This window comes from Macaca fascicularis, chromosome X, assembly GCF_037993035.2.
Source record: "Macaca fascicularis isolate 582-1 chromosome X, T2T-MFA8v1.1".
Taxonomy (NCBI): Eukaryota; Metazoa; Chordata; class Mammalia; order Primates; family Cercopithecidae; genus Macaca; species Macaca fascicularis.
Genome location: NC_088395.1, coordinates 85,997,976 through 86,018,134, shown reverse-complemented (window position 1 = coordinate 86,018,134; position 20,159 = coordinate 85,997,976). Strand labels below are relative to the sequence as shown.

General features: G+C 38.4%; 1 pseudogene; it reads right to left on the bottom strand.

Moving 5' to 3' along the window:
• Positions 1–13,853: 13,853 nt before the first annotated feature.
• LOC102131881 (chromosome-associated kinesin KIF4A-like) lies at positions 13,854–17,830 on the bottom strand (annotated as a pseudogene).
• Between the last annotated feature and the right edge of the window lie 2,329 nt (positions 17,831–20,159).

Sequence of the window (20,159 nt, the reverse complement as noted above, 5' to 3'; positions counted from 1 at the left end):
CCAGCCTCGCTGCTGCCTTGCGGTTAGATCACAGACTGCTGTGCTAGCAATGAGGGAGGCTCCGTGTGCATGGGACCCTCCCGGCCAGGTGTGGGATATAATCTCCTGGTGTGCCTGTTTGCTTAAAGCGCAGTATTGGGGTGGGAGTTACCCGATTTTCCAGGTGTTGTGTGTCTCAGTTCCCCTGGCTAGGAAAAGGGATTCCCTTTCCCCTTGTGCTTCCTAGGTGAGGCGATGCCTTGCCCTGCTTCAGCTCTGCTTGTCAGGCTGCAGCAGCTGACCAGCACCGATTGTCTGGCACTCCCTAGTGAGATGAACCCAGTACCTCAGTTGAAAATGCAGAAATCACCAGTCTTCTGTGTCGCTCGCGCTGGGAGTTGGAGACTGGAGCTGTTCCTATTCGGCCATCTTGCTCCGCCCCTCCGGACAAATTTCTTAAGCAAAAAAAGTAAAAACCAAGAAGGGAAAAAATGTAATAATGATCTATTCCTTTATATCAAAGTTTTTTAAAAACCATACTTCTCAATAACAGGTGACAGACTGGAGGAAGACATTTACAATGTATATAATTGATGAGACATCCACTTTTTAAAAATTTTCTACATGTAAGTAAGAAAAATGAACAAAGAATAAGGAAATACAAGTCACAAAAATGTAACAGGAAATATATCTGGTAAATAAACCCATGAAATAATGCTCAATCTCCTTAGTACTCAAGGAGGTGCAAATTAAACAAGGTGAAATATAGGCACTATTTGTGTTTCAGTAAATACTTGGTTTTATCTCCCGAAAACACTTATATACATGGTCAAAGAATAATACACTGAATGCTTATTGGAGCATTGTTTGTAGGAGTGAAAAACTAGAGCAAGCAGATGCTTATAAATACTAATAGTTGACATTTATTGCAAGATTCTTATGTGGCAGGTACTATTCTAAAGGCTTTACATGCTCTACTACATTTACCCTCAACATCAATCATATGAAGAAAGTATTATTATTTGCATTTTATTTATAAAAATGAGACATAGGAAGAGTAAGTAATTTGTTCCAAGGTCCTTAGATTAGAGTCTGGTAATCCAACGATAGAGCTAGTGTTCTTAACCACTGTGATACTATACAGTGAATTGGCTAAATAGTCTATTATTTGAACTATGAATTATAAATGGCAGTTAAAAAATAAGGTTCAGTATAGATCTCTAATATGTAGATTTTTAGTGAGATATATCTTAATATAAAGATCTCCAACATATATTGTAGAATAAAGAAGACATTGCATAAAAATATCTAGTATAATAACATCTATTTTTTAATTCCCTGTATATATTCTATATTTTCTACATATACATAGAAATGTGTGAAGAGCACATGGGAAAATATCGAAAAGGATGAGGGAGGAGGCAGTGGAGAGAAATTAGTAGTGGATGCATGTATCCAAAAAATTTCAGCTTTATCTGTAAATATTAACTTTTATAAGTTAATATTTTAAAGGAGAATTAAAGAAAGGTTTACAGTCCAGTGTTGTAAGATTCTTGGAGGTCATCATTAGGCCCTCACAACAAGTAAATTGGAAAATCAGAAAACTCAACAACTCTTTTTAGATCCATAAGAAGTGAGGTCACAAGGAAAACCACTGCTCCCCAAACTGGGGAGGCAGACAGAAAAATACGTAAAATAAATCAAAGCAGAAACCTCTATGGAAACAAGTGCCAGGGTAAGAAAACCTAATTGTAAATGATGAACTGTTTGGGGCTCAATGTGGACTAGTGTTTGAGATAAAAACTCCAGGTGAGTCCAGTCATCAGGAAGCTCCGACACCAAGAGCTTGGAACTGTGAGGCACTATCTGGTAAGATTGGGACAAGTTAAAATGAAAATACAACATACCAAACTTATGGAATGCAACAAAATGAGTTATCAGCAGGAAGTTTTCAGTAATAAATGGCTACATTAAGAAAAGAGCAAAATCTGAAATTAAAAAAAAAAATCACTTTACAATGCCAGGAAATAAAAAAAGAACATCTAGTACACAAAGTAAGCATAAGGAAATAATAAAGATGAAAGAAGCAAATTAAATGAAGACTAGAAAAAACAATAGAAAATATTCACAAAATTAAGACTTGTTTTTTAAAAAGATAAAGCAATAGAATTTTAGTTAGAGTAAAAAGGGAGAGAAAAGATATAAACAAATAAATTTATAAATGAAAGAGGAAGCATTACAACTGATACCAGAGAAATCTGAAAGATCATGAGACTACTATGAACAATTACATATCAACAAATTGGATAACCTAGAAGTGGATGAATCCTAGACATAAAATCTAGCATGCCTGAACCATGAAGAAATAGAAAATCTGAATAAACTGATAACATGAAAAGAGATTAAATCAGTTATCAAAAATCTCCTTGCAAAAAAGTTTAGAGCTAGATGAATTCACTGGGGAATTCTATCCAAACTTTAAGAATTTTAGCAATTCTAAAACTCTTCTAAAACTTTGAGAGGATGTAACCCTTTCAAATTCATTCTGTGAGGCCAACTTTACCCTCATACCAAAAGCAGACACTATAAGAAGAAAATTACAATCGCTATTCCTGATGTACATAGATAAGAAAATCCTCAGCAAAATACTATAAACTGACTTCAGTAGGACTTTATAAGAATTACACACCTTGAAAAAGTGAATTTAAACCTTGGAAGCAAGAATGTTTAACACATGCAAATAATAAATATGATACTGAGACAGACAGGTCAGGAAGCTCCCTGACAAAATTTCAGCTGGCCTGTGCATTGGGAGGAGAGCACACTAGGGTGGAGACACAAAAGTTTTCATTCTTTGAAGCAGGGAGAAGCCTCGCCCCTCCTCTTCCTGTGTGGAACTTCGGATTCAACTGCAAGGCAGGAAGCGGAACAGCAGGGACTCTGGCTTTGTAGAAGGTACCTGTTTCCCTTTTTTTTCCCTTTTCACCCAATAAAACCCTGCCTTATTCACCCTTCAAATTGCCTGTGAGCCTAATCGTTTGTGGCCTTGTGACAAGGACCCCGTCTTTAGGTGAACTAAGGAAAAGTCCCTCAACAATACACTACATAAACAGAATCAAAAATAAAAATCATATGATCATCTCAATAGATGTAGAAAAAAAAAATGTGAGTTCAACACCCTTTCATGGTAAAATCTCTCAAAAAATTAAGTATATAAGAAATGTATTTCAACATAATAAAGGTCATATATTACCCACCTACAGCTAATACAGTCAATTTAAAAAACTGAAGGCTGTTCCTCTAAGATCATGAACAAGGCAAGGATTCTCACTTCACCACTTCTAATTGACATAATACTAGAAGTCCTAGCCAGTGTAATTAGACAACAAAAAATAAGTCTTACATATAGGAATGGAAAAAGTAAAACTGTCTATTTGCATATAATGTGATATTACATTTAGAAAACCCTAAAAAACTTCTCAAAAAAGTGTCAGAACTAATACATCAACTCAGTAATATTATAGGACACAGAATCAGCATACAATTATCTGTTAGATTTCTATATACTAACAGCTTATCAGAAAAAAATAGGGAAACAATCTTATTAAAATCTCATCTAAAATATCATCAAAAAAGATAAAATTAGACATAAATTTAATCAAGAAAATGAAAAAGGTGTACACTGAAAACTACAAAACAATTGAAAGACAACAAACTAGACAAAAATAAATTGAAATATATTTTTGTGTTATGGAATTGCTAAAATGTTCATACTACACAAAGCAATCAACAGATTCAACTCAATCCCTATCAAAATTCCAATGACCTTTTTCACAGAAATAGAATAAGTTATCCTAAAATTTATATGAAACCAGAAAAGACCCTGTAAGCAAAGCAATTTTGAGTAAGTAGAACAAAGCTAAAGACAGCAGACTTCTTGATTTCAATTATATTACATATTTATAGTAATTAAAATAGTATTGGCACTGGCATAAAACAGACATGTAGACCAAAAGAACAGAATTAAGAACCCTGAAATAAATCCTCACATATAAAGTCAGCTAATTTTCGACAAGGATGCAAAGAATGGTCACTTCAATAAATGGTGTTGGAAATACTAGTTATCAACATGAAAACAGGTAAAATTTGACTCTTATCTTCCCCCATACACACAATCAATGCATAATGAATTCATGACCCAACAATAAGGCATGAATCTGTAAAAGTCCTAGAAAAAAATCATAGTGGAAAAATTCCTACAAAATGATTTTGACAATAATTTTTGTATGTGACATACAAAGCAAAAGTAAGAGATATAAAAATAAACAAATGGGAATACATCAAACTAAAAAGCTTCTGCACAGCTAAGAAACAATTAACAAAATAAAAAGCAACCTATGGAATGGGAGAAAACATTTGCAAAACATACATCTCATAAGGAGTTAATATCCAAAATATCCGAGAAACTCATACCATGGAACAGCTAAAATACACCCAATTTTTAATAATGGGCAAAGGACCTAAGTAGACATTCTTCCAAAAAAAACATACAAATGCTCCAAGTAGATGAATAGTTGATCAATATCACAAATAACCCAGGAAATACAAATCAAAACCACAATACGATATTACCTTACATCTGTTTGAATGGCTATTATTAAAATGCCAAAAGATAAATTATTCTGCAAGTGTGGAGTAAAGAGAACACTTGTACACTCTTGGTGAAAATGTAAATATATACATCAATTATCAAAAACAGTATGCAGGTTTCTCAACAAATTAGAAACAGAAATACCATATGATCTAGCGATCCCACTTATGGGTGTATATATCCAAAATAATTGAAACCACAATTTCAAAGAAATATGTGCACTCCTATGTTCACTGCAGCATTGTTTACAATAGCCAAGATATGAGAAACATGTAAATGCCCATCAATGGATGAATAAATAAGAAATTGTGATATTATATATATATATATATATATGAATAATACTCAACCTTAAGAAAGAAGCAAATTCTGCCATTTGTTACAAAATGAATGGACCTAGAGGGCATTATGCTAAGTAAAATAAACTAGACACAGAACAAAAACTGTATTATTTTACTTATTTGTGGTATGTAAATTAGTCAAACTCATATACAGGGAATAGAATGGTGGTTACTAAAGACTGAGGTAAGGCAGAAATGGAAAGGTGATAGTTTGAGGGTCAAAATTTCAGTTATGCATGATAAATTGGTTCTGGAGATCTACTATATAGCATAGAGACCATATCTGACAATACTCTATTGTATACTTAAAATTGCTAAAAGAAATAGATCTTATATTAAATGTTCTTAACATTAAAAAACAAGATAAAAGATATTAATAACAAATGGGACAGGTGAAAACTTTGATAAGTGATGTATATGTTTAGAGTGTTGATAGTGATGATCGTTACACAAGTATATACGTAGCTCCAATTTATCAATATGTATATATTAAATGTGTAAAGATTTTAATATGTCAATCATACCTTAATAAGGTGGTTTAAAAAAATGAAAGTGGGAATGACTTAATTAATTTCAAACATAAGAGCAAGGGACATTATCAGTGAGCAGAAAAAATGAAATAATAAAAATTAAAACAGAAATCAATGCATTTGGACACAGGAAATCAAGAGAAAATAAACAGACACAAAGGTGGTTCTTTGAAAAGATTAACACAAATGAAAAACCTCTAGCCAGGCTAATTCAGGCTAATTAAGAAAGAAAAAGAGAGTGCTAATGCAGGGCCTAGACTTCTAGTGCCTCTGAGGCAGAACCAAAGTAGCATGCACCCAGGGAAATTCCTGTTCCTGTCTGCCTGTCTGCCTGTGACCTGTGTACCTGTTACAAAACTCTAGGGCCAGCTGATTTTTTTGCTTGCAGGATGGTTTTGAACAGAAATAATACTTGTTTACTGTAGGAGTCCTAGTTTTTATTTTTCTGTCCCATGAATCTGTGAAATGATTTATTCCTTTCAGGCCAGGAATCTCATAGGCATATATGCCTCTAGGTTAGGATTATCCTAACTCACTAAAGATGTCAGGCTATTGGGGCTGAGAGGAGTTTGGGCTGTTAAAAAAAAAAAAAAAAAGTGTTTTTCTCTCAAACTGGTGACCAACAAATAGCTAAGACAATTTTGGTGCTTTACCTATCTCTGCAAAGAATGGATGATTTGACATACCACTAATGACAACCTCCAATCATATCAAGCAAAACTACCTTAAAAGAAAAACTAATGGACACTCTCAAAAAAAATTTAAATAACAGAAGATCAAAAAGACTTTAGAATTTGGGAAATAAAGGAAAACAGAAGATGCTAATTACTGATATCTAAAATGAAAAGTGGACATCACTATAAAGCCGATGGAGATTAAAATGATACTAAACTATTTTTTTCAACTTTTATTTTAGGTTCAAGGGGTACATGTGCAAATTAGTTGCAAGAGTATATTGCATGACCCTGAGGTTTAGGGTATTAATGATCCCATCACCCAGATAGTGAGCATAGTACCCAATAGGTAGTTTTTAAAAATTCTCAGGCATTCCATTCCCTCTGTCATCTAGTAGTCCCCAGTGTCTATTGTTCCCAACTGTTTAGCTATGTGTACTCAGTGTTTGGCTCCCACTTTTATATGAGAGCATGTAGAATTCAGTTTTCTTCTCCTGCATTAACTTGAATAATGACTTCCAGCTACATCTGTGTTTCTGCAAAAAACATGATTTCATTCTGTTTTATGGCTGTGTAGTATTCCATGGTGATACATACTACAGTTTCCAGTTTCTTTCTTTCTTTCTTTCTTTTTTTTCTTTTTTTTTTTAAGATGGGCTAAGGTTTACTTACTTACATAACATTTAAAAATAATTCATTGGATGGCTGGCAAGATGGCCAAAATAGGAACAGCTCCAGTCTCCAGCTCCAAGCAAGACCAATGCAGAAGGTGGCTGATTTCTGCATTTTCTTCTGAGGTACCTGGCTCATCTAATTGGGACTGCTTAGGCAGTGAGTGCAGCTCAGGAGGGCAAGCAGAAGCAGGGTGGGGTGCTGCCTCACCTGGGAAGCACAAGGGGTTGGGGAACTCCCTTCCCCAGCCAAGGGAAACCATGAGGGACTGTGCCATGAGGAAGGGTGCATTCCAGCGCACATACTGCACTTTTCCCATGGTCTTTACAACCCCCAGACCAGGAGATTCCCTCCGGTGCCTACTCCTCCAGGGCCCTGAGTTGCAAGCACAAAACTAAGCAGCCATTTGGGCAGACACCAAGCAAGCTGTAGGAGTTTTTATTTATTTATTATTATTTTTTTCATACCCCAGTGACACCTGGAATGCCAGAAAGGAAGAACCATTCACTCCCCTGGAAAGGGGGCTAAAGCCAGGGAGCCAAGTGGTCTAGCTCAGTGGATCCCACCCCAATAGAGCCCAGCAAGCTAAGATCCACTGGCTGGAAATTCTCACTGCCAGCACGGAAGCCTGAAGTAAACCTAGGATGCTCAAGCTTGGTGGGGGGAGGAGCCTCCACCATTACTGAGGCTTGAATAGGTGGTTTTCCCGTCACAGTGTAAACAAAGCCTCTGGGACGTCTGAATGGGGTGGAGCCCGCCACAGTTCAGCAAAGCCACTGTAGCCAGACTGCCTCTCTATGTTCCTTCTCTGTGGGCAGGGCATCTCTGAAAGAAAGGCAGCATTCCCAGTCAGAGGCTTATAGATAAAATTCTCATTTCACTGGGACAGAACACCTGAGGGAAAAGGGCAGCTGTGGGCGCAACTTCAGCAGATTTAAACATTCCTGCCTCCTGTCTCTGATGAGAGCAGTGGATCTCCCAGCAGAGTGCTTGAGCTCTGCTAAGGGACAGACTGCCTCCTCAAGTGGGTACAAGACCCCTTTGCCTCCTGACTGGGAGACACCTTCCAGTATGAATCGACAGACACCTAATACAGGAAAACTCCGACAAGCATCGGGCAGGTGCCTCTCTGGGACGAAGCTTCCAGAGGAAGGAACAGGCAGCAAACATTGCTGTTCTGTAGCCTCTGCTGGTGATTCCCAGGCAAAAAGGTTCTGGAGTAGACCTCCAACAAACTGCAGCAAACCTGCAGCATAGGGGCTGTTAGAAGGAAAACTAACAAGCAGAAAGGAATAGCATCAACATCAACAAAAAGGATGTCCACACGAAAACCTCATCTGAAGGTCACCAACATCAAGGACCAAAGATAGATAAATCCATGAAGATGAGGGAAAACCAGTGCAAAAAGTCTGAAATTTCCCAAAACCAGAATGCCTGTTCTCCTCCAAAGGATCACAACTACTCACCAGCTAGGTAAAAGAACTGGATGGAGAATGAGTTTAATGAATTGACAGATGCAGGCTTCAGAAGGTGGTAAAAACAAACTCCTTCAAGTTAAAGGAGCATATTCTAACCCAATGCAAGGAAACTAAGAACCTTGAAAAAGGTTAGAATAATTGCTAACTACAATAACCAGTTTAGAGAAGAACATAAATGACCTGATGGAGCTGAAAAACACAGCATGAGAACTTTGTGAAACATACACATGTATAAATAGCTGAATCAATCAAGCAGAAGAAAAGATATAAGAGGTTGAAGATCAACCTAATGAAATAAAGTGTGAAGAAAAGGTTAGAGAAAAAAGAATGAAAAGGAATGAAGCCTCTGAGAAATATGGGACTATGTGACAAGACCAAGCCTACTTTTCACTGGTATACCTGAAGGTGACAAGGAGAAGGAAACCAAGTTGGAAAACACTCTTCAGGATATTATCCAGGAGAATTTCCCCAACCTAGTAAGGCAGGCCAACATTCAAATTCAGGAAATACAGAGAACACCACAAAGATACTCCTCGAGAAGAGCAACCCCAAGACACATAATCATCAGATTCACCAAGGTTAAAATGAAGGAAAAAATGTTAAGGGCAGCCAGAGAGAAAGGTCTGGTTACCCACAAAGTGAAGCCAATCAGACTAACAGTGGATTGCTCTACTGAAACCCTACAAGCCAGAAGAGAGTGGGAACCAATATTCAACATTCTTAAAGAAAAGATTTTTCAACCCAGAATTTCATATCCTGCCAAACTAAGCTTCATAAGTGAAGAAGAAATAAAATCCTTTACAGACAAGCAAATGCTGAGAGATTTTGTCACCACCAAGACTGCCTTACAGGAGCTCCTGAAGGAAGCACTAAACATGGAAAGGAACAACCGGTACCAGTCACTGAAAAAACATGCCAAATTGTAAAGACCACGACAATATGAAGAAACTGCATCAATTAACGGGCAGAAAACCAGCTAGCATCATAATGACAAGATCAGACTCACACATAACAATATCATCCTTAAATGCAAATGGGCTAAATGCCACAATTAAAAGACACCAACTGGCAAATTGGATAAAGAGTCAAGACCCATCAGTGTGCTGTATTCAGGAGACCCATCTCAAGTGCAAAGACACACATAGGCTCAAAATAAAGCAATACAGGAATATTTACCAAGCAAATGGACAGAAAAAAAAAAGCAGAGGTCTCTGATAAAACAGACTTTAAACCAACAAAGATCAAAAAAGACGAAGCAGGGCATTACATAATGGTAAAGGGATCAATGCAGCAAGAAGAGCTAACTATCCTAAATATACATGCACCCAATACAGGAGCATCCAGATTCATAAAGCAAGTTCTCAGAGACTCACAAAGAGACTTAGACACCCATACAGTAGTAGTGGGAGATTTTAACACCACACTGTCAATATTAGACAGATCAGTGCAACAGAAAATTAACAAGGATATTGAGGACTTGAACTCAGCTCTGGACCAAGGAGACCTAATAGACATCTATAGAACTCTCCACCCCAAATCAACAGAATATACATTCTTCTCTGCACCACATTGCATTTATTCTAAAATTGACCACATAATTGGAAGTAAAACACTCCTCAGCAAATGCAAAAGAATGGAAATCATAACAAACAGTCTCTCAGATCACAGCGCAATCAAATTAGAACTCAGGATTAAGAAGCTCACTCAAAACCACAGAACTACAAGGAAACTGAACAACCTGCTCCTGAAAGAACACTGGGTAAATAACGAAATTAAGGTGGAAATAAATAAGTTATTTGAAACCAATGAGAACAAGGACACAATGCACCAGAATCTCTGGCACACAGCTAAAGTAGTGTTTTGAGGGAAATTTATAGCACTGAATTCCCACAGGAGAAAGCAGGAAAGATGTAAACTTGACACTCTAACATCACAATTAAAAGAAGTAGAGAAGTGAGACAAACAAATTCAAAAGCTAGCAGAAGACAAGAAATAACTAATATCAGAGCAAAACTGAAGATGATAGAGTCATGAAAACCCCTTCAAAAAATCCCAGAATCCAGGAGCTAGCTTTTTGAAAAGATTAACAAAATAGATAGACCACTAGCCAGAATAATAAAGAAGAAAATAAAGAAGATTCGAATAGACACAATAAAAAATGGCAAAGGGGATATCACCACTCATCTCACAGAAATACAAACTACCATCAGAGAATACTATAACCACTTCTATGCAAATAAACTAGAAAATCTAGAAAAAATGGATAAATTCCAGACACATACATCCCTCAAGACTAAGTCAGGAAGAAGTCATATCCCTAAATAGACCAATGACAAGTTCTGAAATTGAGGCAGTAATTAATAGCTTACCAACCAAAAAAGGCCCAGGACCAGATGGCTTCACAGCCAACTCCTACCCAAGGTACAAAGAGGAACTAGTACCATTACTTCTGACACTATTCTAACCAAAAGAAAAAGAAGAGTTTCTCCCTAACTCATTTTTTGAGAGCAGCATCATCCTGATACCAAAACCTGGAAGAGACACAACAAAAAAGAAAATTTCAGGCCAATATCCCTGATGAAGATTAACACAAAAATCGTCAATAAAATACCAGGAAACCTAACCCAGGAGGAGGTCAAAAAGCTTGTCCGCCACAATCAAGACATCTTCAACGCTGGGATGCAAGGCTGGTTCAACATACACAAATCAATAAACATAATCCATCACATAAACAGAACCAATGACAAAGATCACGGTTATCTCAATAGATGCAGAAAAGGCCTTTGATAAAAGTCAACACAATTTTATGCTAAAGACTCTCAATTAACTAGGTATTGATGGAACATAACTCAAAATAATAAGAAGTATTTATAACAAACCTACAGCCAATATCATGTTGAATGGGCAAAAGCTGGAAGCATTCCCTTTGAAAACCAGCACAAGACAAAGATGCCCTCTCTCGCCACTCCTATTCACCATAGTATTGGAAGTTCTGGTCAGAGCAATCGGGCAAGTGAAAGAAATCAAGGGTATTCAGATAGGAAGAGAGGAAGCCAAATTGTCTCTGTTTGCAGATGACATGGTTGTATATTTAGAAAACCTATTGTCTCAACCCCAAATCTCCTTAAACTGATAAGCAACTTCAGCAAAGTCTCAGGATACAAAATCAATGTGTGAAACTCACATGCATTCTTATACACCAATAATAGCCAAACAGAGAGCCAAATCATGAGTGAACTCCCATTCACAATTGCTACAAAGAGAATAAAATACCTAGGAATACAACTTACAAGGGATGTGAAGGACCTCTTCAAGGATAACTACAAACCACTCCTCAAGAAAATAAAACAGGATGTAAACAAATGGAAAAATATTCCATGCTCATGAATAGAAAGAATCAATATCTTGAAAATGGCCATACTTCCCAAAGTAATTCATAAATTCAAGGGTATCCCCATCAAGCTACCAATGACTTTCTTCACAGAATTAGAAAAAAACTAATTTAAAGTTCATATGGAACCAAAAAAGAGCCCGTATAGCCAAGAGAATCTTAAGCAAGAAGAACAAAGCTGGAGGCATCACACCACCTGACTTCAAACTATACTACAAGGCTACAGTAATTAAAACAGCATGGTACTGGTACCAAAAAAGATATATAGATCAATGGAACAGAGCACAGGCCTCAGAAAGAACACCACACATCTACAACCATCTGATCTTTGACAAATCTGACACAAACAAGCAAAGGGGAAAGGATTCCCTATTTAATAATTGGTATTGGGGAAACTGGCTAGCCATATGCAAAAAAACTGAAACTAGATGCCTTCTTTAACCTTATACAAAAATTAACTCAAGATGGATTAAAGACTTAAACGTAAGATCTGAAACTATAAAAAAAAAAACTAGAAGAAAACCTGGGTAATACCACTCAGGGCATAGACATGGGCAAAGACTTCATGACTAAAACACCAAAAGCAATGGCAACAAAAGCCAAAACTGACAGACGGAATCTAATTAAACTAAAGAGTTTCTGCACAGTAAAGGAATCTATCATCAGAGTGAGCAGGCAGCCTACAGAATAGGAGAAAATTGTTGCAACCTATCCATCTGACAAATGGCTAATATTCAGAATCTACAAAGGATTTAAACAGATTTACAAAAAAAGAAAAACATCAAAAAGTGGGTGAAGGATATGAACACACACTTCTCAAAAGAAGACATTCATGCAGCCAACAAGCATATGACAACAAGCTCATTATCACTGCTCATTAGAGAAATGAAAATCAAAACTACAATGAGCTACGATCTCACGCCAGTTAAAATGGAGATCATTAAAAAGTCAGGAAACGACAGATGCTGGAGAGGATGTGGAGAAATAGGAACATTATTACACTGTTGGTGGGAGTGTAAATTAGTTCAACCATTGTGGAAGACAGTGTGGCGATTCCTCAAGGATCTAGAACTAGAAATACCATTTGACCCAGCAATCCCATTACAGGGTGTTATAAATCATTCTACTATAAAGACACATGCACACAAATGTTTATTGCAGCACTGTTCACAATAGCAAAGACTTGGAACCAACCCAAATGCCTATCAATGATAGACTGGATAAAGAAAATGTGGCACATATACACGAGTCAGTACTGTGCAGCCATAAAAATGGATGAGTTCATGTATTTGCAGGGACATAGATTAAGCTTGAAACCATCATTATCAGCAAACTAACACAGGAACAGAAAACCACACACCACATGTTCTCACTCCTAAGTGGGAGTTGAACAGTGAGAACACATGGACGCAGGGAGGGGAACCTCACATACCAGGGTATGTTGGATGGTGGGGGGCTAGGGGAGGGATAGCATTAGGAGAAATACCTGATGTAGATGATGGGTCAATGGGTGAAGCAAGTCACCATGGCACATGTATACCTATATAATAAACCTGCACATTCTGCACATGTATCCCAGAACTAAAAGTATAATAAAATATAACAATAATAATTCATTTACTTCAGAAACATGGCAGACGATTGAGAGTACTATTGAAACACTTAAAATTCAGAGAATGTCAGGAAAGCAAAGATGAAGATCACAAATCCATTTCTGAGTTGGAGTAAAAGATCTTAGCCAGGCCCCCATCCTAGGCTAGTCTCCTCCGTTAAGCAGGGACAACCAAAAGATAAGAAAGCCTTGGCCTCATCCCTGTCATGAGACAGCCTGAACTGCTCAAAACTAAGAAACAACTGGATGATACTGAGGACTGATTCCTGATGAGTCATTAGGAATGTCAGTAGGTTCTCTTTTCAGTAGGTGGCTTAGCACCCTTCTGGAGAACGGAGTAGGAGTCTGGGGCTGGAGGCTGAAGACCAACATCCATCAAAGTTTACCTTCTTTTCAGTAATGCTCTTTTTCTTATTTCAACAGCAAGAAACCTGAAATCCAGGGAAGTCATTTAAGAAACCCCTCCGACTGCAACCTGAAAACGTCTCCCAAGCGAGACTGGGGGTGGAGATGATGACTTCAAATTCAGTGGGCCTCTTGTTCGATAGGGGAGAAGCCAGAGAAGAATCTGGTGTTGCCGGCCAGTTTGTTTCTCTTTCTTCTCTGGAGCCTTGTTTTCTTGGTATTCTGTTGCTACATGTTTCAACTCTGGGAGGTCAAAAAGGGGTAGGGGAACTGGAGCAGTCTTCTTTGACAGCACCTGCTCCACGTCACACATCTCTTTCCGGATCCTGCTATTGGGGGTGGCACACACAGGGTTAAAGAAGCTCAGTCCTGGGATCCCCTCAGTAGGATACTCCAGTTTGAAGGAGCCTTCAGAATCCTAGGCCCATTCAATGGTGTACAAGCTATCCTTGCCTTGCTGGCGGTCCTGACACTTTGTGGGGTCACAGCTACAGTCCACACCACAGTCTGAGTTTTGCTTCCTCCACCCACACCAACCCTTGCAGGAACACCCTTGCAGGAACACCCTTGGATTTTCTTCCTGGACACCTTAACTAATTTTTTTGGCTTCCATTACTCATCATTCCCCTCATCACCATCACCATCACCATCCTCATGCTCATTCACAGAATGCTTTGAACAATATTTTAGATCCTCGATGACCATTCTTTGCTCCAGGAAGTTTAACACGAGGTTTAGGCTTAGGTGGGACATATTCAAAAGAAGAGTCTGGAGATAGAAGAGTATCCTTAGGAAGATATTTCTGTCTACTGGCTACCTGGAGAAGGGTCAGGGGTCAGTTTTTGCTTCATGATTTCATTCTCTTAAAAACTGCTGATTTTGCTCACACACTACTTGCTTCTTCTCAAGTTCTTCATCCTGACACTTCAGTGTGCTCAGTAGTTGCTGTTCCTTCTCACTGACTGATTCCTCTAACTGCTTCTCTGCAATTTGGCTCTGCTGCAGCTGGCCGAGAAGGTACAACCCCTTCTCTTGGTGCTGTTTCTCCATTCTGACCAGCTCAGCTTATAACTGTCTCTAACTCAGAAAAATGATTTTATTCCTCAAACAGCATCTTCTGCACGTCAGCACAGCTGACCTTGCTTTGTTTCAGGCTGCTTTCAAGTTTGCTGACCTGTATTTTGGAGGAGACCAGCTCTCAAATCAAATATTTCAGGGCACAGTTGGCTTCCAGAATGGTGTCAATATTCTCCCAGCATTGTTTTGGCCTGTCTTCACTTTCTGTATCCAGCAGCTTCTGCTGTAGTTCAGCTATCTGAGAGCACTCCTGAGTTCCATTTCAGTCTCTAGGCTTTCAATCGGCTTTGTAATAGAATTTTCTGACTCCGAAACTTGACCACGCACTTCAGTAAGGGAGAATGTATGTCTCTGGAGTTTAGGAAGTGGATTCTCCCCAGATTCCTTTTTTTTTTTTTTCTTTGAGTTGAGCCACATCCTGAACCAGGATCTTTCTATCTTCAAGGAGCCCATCAGATGGCGTTTGGCTTCCTGAGTAGTGACCATAACCTCAATTTTGTTTCCAAGCCAATTCTTCCAGATTGCAGTGCCTTCCACTCCATGGCTCTGAGTCTCTTTCTGCTTATCTGCGACTTCCCATTGTTTCTGGAGAGCATCCCTGAGACACTTGCTGGCAGCTGCTGCCTCCTCTGTTTTACATCTTAGCTCATTGGATTGTTTCTTGAAGTTTCTTTCAAATTTGAGAAGTTCATATTGCCTCTTACTGACTCATTCTTTTAACTGTATTACTTGTCTTTTTTCTGCTTCCACTGTCTAAACTTCTCAGCATCCTCTTTCATTTGACACATTAACTGTACCCACTAGTTTTTCATCATCCGTATCTCCTGGTTCAGACTGGAGACAGTATGCTCTGTGGATTCTTTTAGTTTCAGAAGTTTGGACTGCTCAGTTGGTGTCTTCCTCAGATCAGCTATTTGATCCTCCAGCTCCTGGAGATATTTTCAGTGGCCACACTTAACTTGGCTTGGTTGACATCCTTCTTTGCTGTCTGAAGTTCAAGAACAAATTCTTCCTTTTCCTTTTGCAGATAGATGACTTCCAGTTCTAGTTTTTTTTATATTATGCTGGTATTGGAACTGAATGGGCTGTAGCTGGCAAATGTTCTGAGTCATCTTCCTAGCTAGGGCCTCTTTCAGTGCAGTGGCTTTATTCAACTCAACCAACTCCTTCGACATCTGAGCTTGACAGAAAGCATGCTGAGTGGTAAAAGCATCAGAATACCGGCTCCTCTCTGAACTGGTTTCCACTTGAGCTTCTTGTTCCACCACAGTATTAATGGCTGCAGCCATGCAAGCAGGACTTTCATCCGATAACTTGGTAATCAATTGCTGCAGGTTACAAATTATTTCTACATTTTATTTCAATTCCTGTCTTCCAAAGCCTCCACTAGCTTTTGAAGATCCAGTTTTCAGGCTGCATGCTGCCTTAGCTCTTCTAGCTTGGCGTTATTTTTTTTATTTTTTATTTTTTGAGACATTGTCTCACTCTGTCACCCAGGCTGGAATGCAGTGATGCAATCTTGGTTCACCGCAAGTTTCAACTCTTGGGTTCACACCATTCTTCTGTCTCAGCCCCCCGAGTAGCTGGGACTACAGGTGCCCACCACCATGCCCAGCTAAATTTTTGTATTTGTAGTAGAGATGGGTTTTCACCATGTTAGGCAGGATGGTCCTGACCTTGTGATCCACCTGCCTCGGCCTCCCAAAGTGCTGGGATTACAGGCATGAGCCACCGTGCCTGGTTGGTGTTCATTTTTTCATTCACTTGCTCTGTCAAAATGATCCTCTCCAACATCTGGGCTGTCTGACCAGCTGCCTCGCTCAGACCACGACTTAATCTTTTATTCTCCATCAGGGATTGTAGATTATCGGATGGTTACACATTTATAGATCCAGGCAGGGTATGTCCATGGGCTTGTAGCAACAAGACTTGTAGCTGTTGTAGCTGTTTTACCCATTGCTTTAGATGATTAAGTTCAGTTGTCTGGGGATCAATATTAGCAACAGGTTGGTTCCTGGTTTTTCTTACTCTGTCATCATAGGGAAGGGTATTTAGTTTCTTCTGGATTGGAGCCAGCAGGACTCACACAGGCTATTATAAGAGTATGGTTATTACCACTTAGAGAATCTTGAAGCAGTGGAGTGAACTTGGAATCTCTGCAGGACACAAAGTCACCCTATTGTCATCTCCAAGAGCACTGATTACATTTCCCAAGCATAGAAGGCCTCGATTAATATTAATACCCTTTTTTAGACAAACCCCTTCAGCCTTGGTTTTCTTCTGTCTTTCTGATTCAGCAAGGTCTACAAGATGCAGCTTGGAGTGAAAGCTGCTATTCTTGTCACTTTTCTTTCTCTGCTCTATGGAGATTGTAAAGATGGCATGAAATTGGGATGACTGGGAGTTCATAGCTGTGGAGGCCACAGAGTTGTTGCCCTGCTCCAAACAGGAAACAGTATCCAAGGCAACTAAAACAGTCTGCTCAGTGAGTCCTACAATCTTTATGCCTTCCTTAGGATCATCCCATATATTTGTTTGAGCTTTCTTACAAGATGGGCATAGAAGATCCAAAATTTCTTCACTGTAAATCTCTAAGTAAGACACGTTCAGAATAAATTCCAAATCACTCTTTTTATCAATTTCTTTGAAGAGCAGTTGTATTACCCTAGGAATAACCCCAACTGTTGGTTCACTCTCTTGCTCTGCAGTGTATGCACCTCCCATTGAATAGATTTTTTTCCAGAGCAAGTCTGCCCATAGGCCAGGACCATTGCATTATATCATTTAAATATGCCTTTTATGAGTGGTGCTACTGCTGTATTGAAGACTTCTTCCTGTTCATTACAGGGGTCAAACACAAAATCATAGTTGAAGGATTTATCAATACCAACCACCACCTGAGGCTCCCTGGGCATGAATGAAAGGTATATCTGGCAGCCCTCGCTAATCTCTTTGGGGACCGGAGGACAACAACACAGTGCCACTCTTACAGGAATTCCCTTCACCTCTTCCTTCATGATCCTATCTCAGCACTGCCTCAAACTAAACATCCTTTCCTGGTTCTCTCCAGTTCTCCCCTTACTACAGTTTCCTTATCCAGTCCACTGTTGATGGGGATCTAGGTTGATTTCATGTATTTGCTATTGTGAATAGTGCTGCAATAAACACATGAGTGCATGTGTTTCTTTGGTAGAAAAATATATATAATAAAGGTGGCCAAGAGCAGTAGCTCATGCCTGTAATCCCAGTACATTGGGAGGTTGAGGTGGGAGGATCCCTTGAACTCAGTTGTTCAAGACCAATCTGGCCCACATTGTGAAACTCTGTCTTTACTAAAAACACAAGAAAATTTAGCCAGGTTTGGTAGCACACACCTGTAATCCCAGCTATTTTGGTTGCTGAGGCAAAAGAATCCTTTGGACCTGGGAACAAGGCATTGCAGTGAGCTGAGATTGCACCACTACACTCCAGCCTGGGCGATGAAGTGAGGCTCTGTCAAAAAAGATGAAAGAATGAACAGGCAACCTACAGAATGGGAGAAAATTTTTGCAGTCTACTCATCTGACAAAGGGCTAATATCCAGAACCTAAAAAGAACTCAAACAAATTTACAAGAAAAAAACAAACAACCCCATCAAAAAGTGGGCAAAGGATATGAACAGACATTTCTCAAAAGAAAACATTCATACAGCCAACAGACACATGAAAAAATGCTCATCATCACCAGCCATCAGAGAAATGCAAATCAAAACCACAATGAGATACCATCTCACACCAGTTAGAATGGCGATCATTAAAAAGTCAGGAAACAACAGGTGCTGGAGAGGATGTGGAGAAATAGGAACACTTCTAGACTGTTGGTGGGATTGTAAACTAGTTCAACCATTATGGAAAACAGTATGGTGATTCCTCAAGGATCTAGAACTAGATATATCATATGACCCAGCCATCCCATTACTGGGTATATACCCAAAGGATTATAAATCATGCTGCTATAAAGACACATGCACACGTATGTTTATTGCAGCACTATTCACAATAGCAAAGACTTGGAATCAACCCAAATGTCCATCAGTGACAGACTGGATTAAGAAAATGTGGCACATATACACCATGGAATACTATGCAGCCATAAAAAAGGATGAGTTTGTGTCCTTTGTAGGGACATGGATGCAGCTGGAAACCATCATTCTTAGCAAACTATCACAAGAACAGAAAACCAAACACCGCATGTTCTCACTCATAGGTGGGAACTGAACAATGAGATCACTTGGACTCGGGAAGGGGAACATCACACACAGGGGCCTATCATGGGGAGGGGGGAGGGGGGAGGGATTGCGCTGGGAGTTATACCTGATGTAAATGACGAGTTGATGGGTGCTGACGAGTTGATGGGTGCAGCACACCAACATGCCACAAGTATACATATGTAACAAACCTGCACATTATGCACATGTACCCTAGAACTTAAAGTATAATAAAAATAAAAAAGAAAAAAGAAAAAAGAAAAAAAGAAAAATGCAAAAAAAAAAAAGAAAATTACTGTACATCCATTACAACCTTGCTAATGTAAATTCTTCATTTTTACTATGAGTCAATTAATGGCTCATCATTTAAAAAGAATAACATCTGTTTGTTTCTGATTATTTTTGGACTTTGAAATTATTCAGTTTTTATTGTACAAAATCAGGAAATATAGAACTAAAACATCAATAAATTAATCATTCTAAGATAATTTAAAAAAAGAAAGAAAGAAAGAAAGAGGAAAAGAGAGAACAATTTATTTTTGAAAGGAATATCTTAAACAGCTCTATGCACACAAAGTTGATAATCTTCATGAAATGGACAAGTTCTTGAAAGACACAGTCTGCTATGTCTCACACCCCCCCCCAAAAAAAATACATAATCTGAACAGGCTTATATATATTAAAGGAATTGAGTAAGTAATTAATGATATTAATATTTAACAATAATAGATACAATATAACTTTTAGAGATAAGAAATGTGATTTAACCGGAAATTTAAAAAATGAAAAAAGTTTAATAAAAAGATTATTTAGAAACATGAAAGCAGGGTGATATATTTTATACATATAACGCATTTTGTTTTTTCCAATAATCAACCAATGGAAATTTGTGGTGCTTCCACTTGTGGGATACTATGTGTAATGCTGCCATAAAAATTTTTGTACAAGTTTTGTTGTGGATATATGTTTTTATTTCCCTTAGGTAGATACTAGGAGTGGAATTGTTGGGTCATATAGTAGCTTTATGTTTAACTTTTCCAGGAACTGTTAGCCTGTTTCTGAAAAGGCTGCACCTTCCAGTTCATTTTTCAACTCCAGCATAA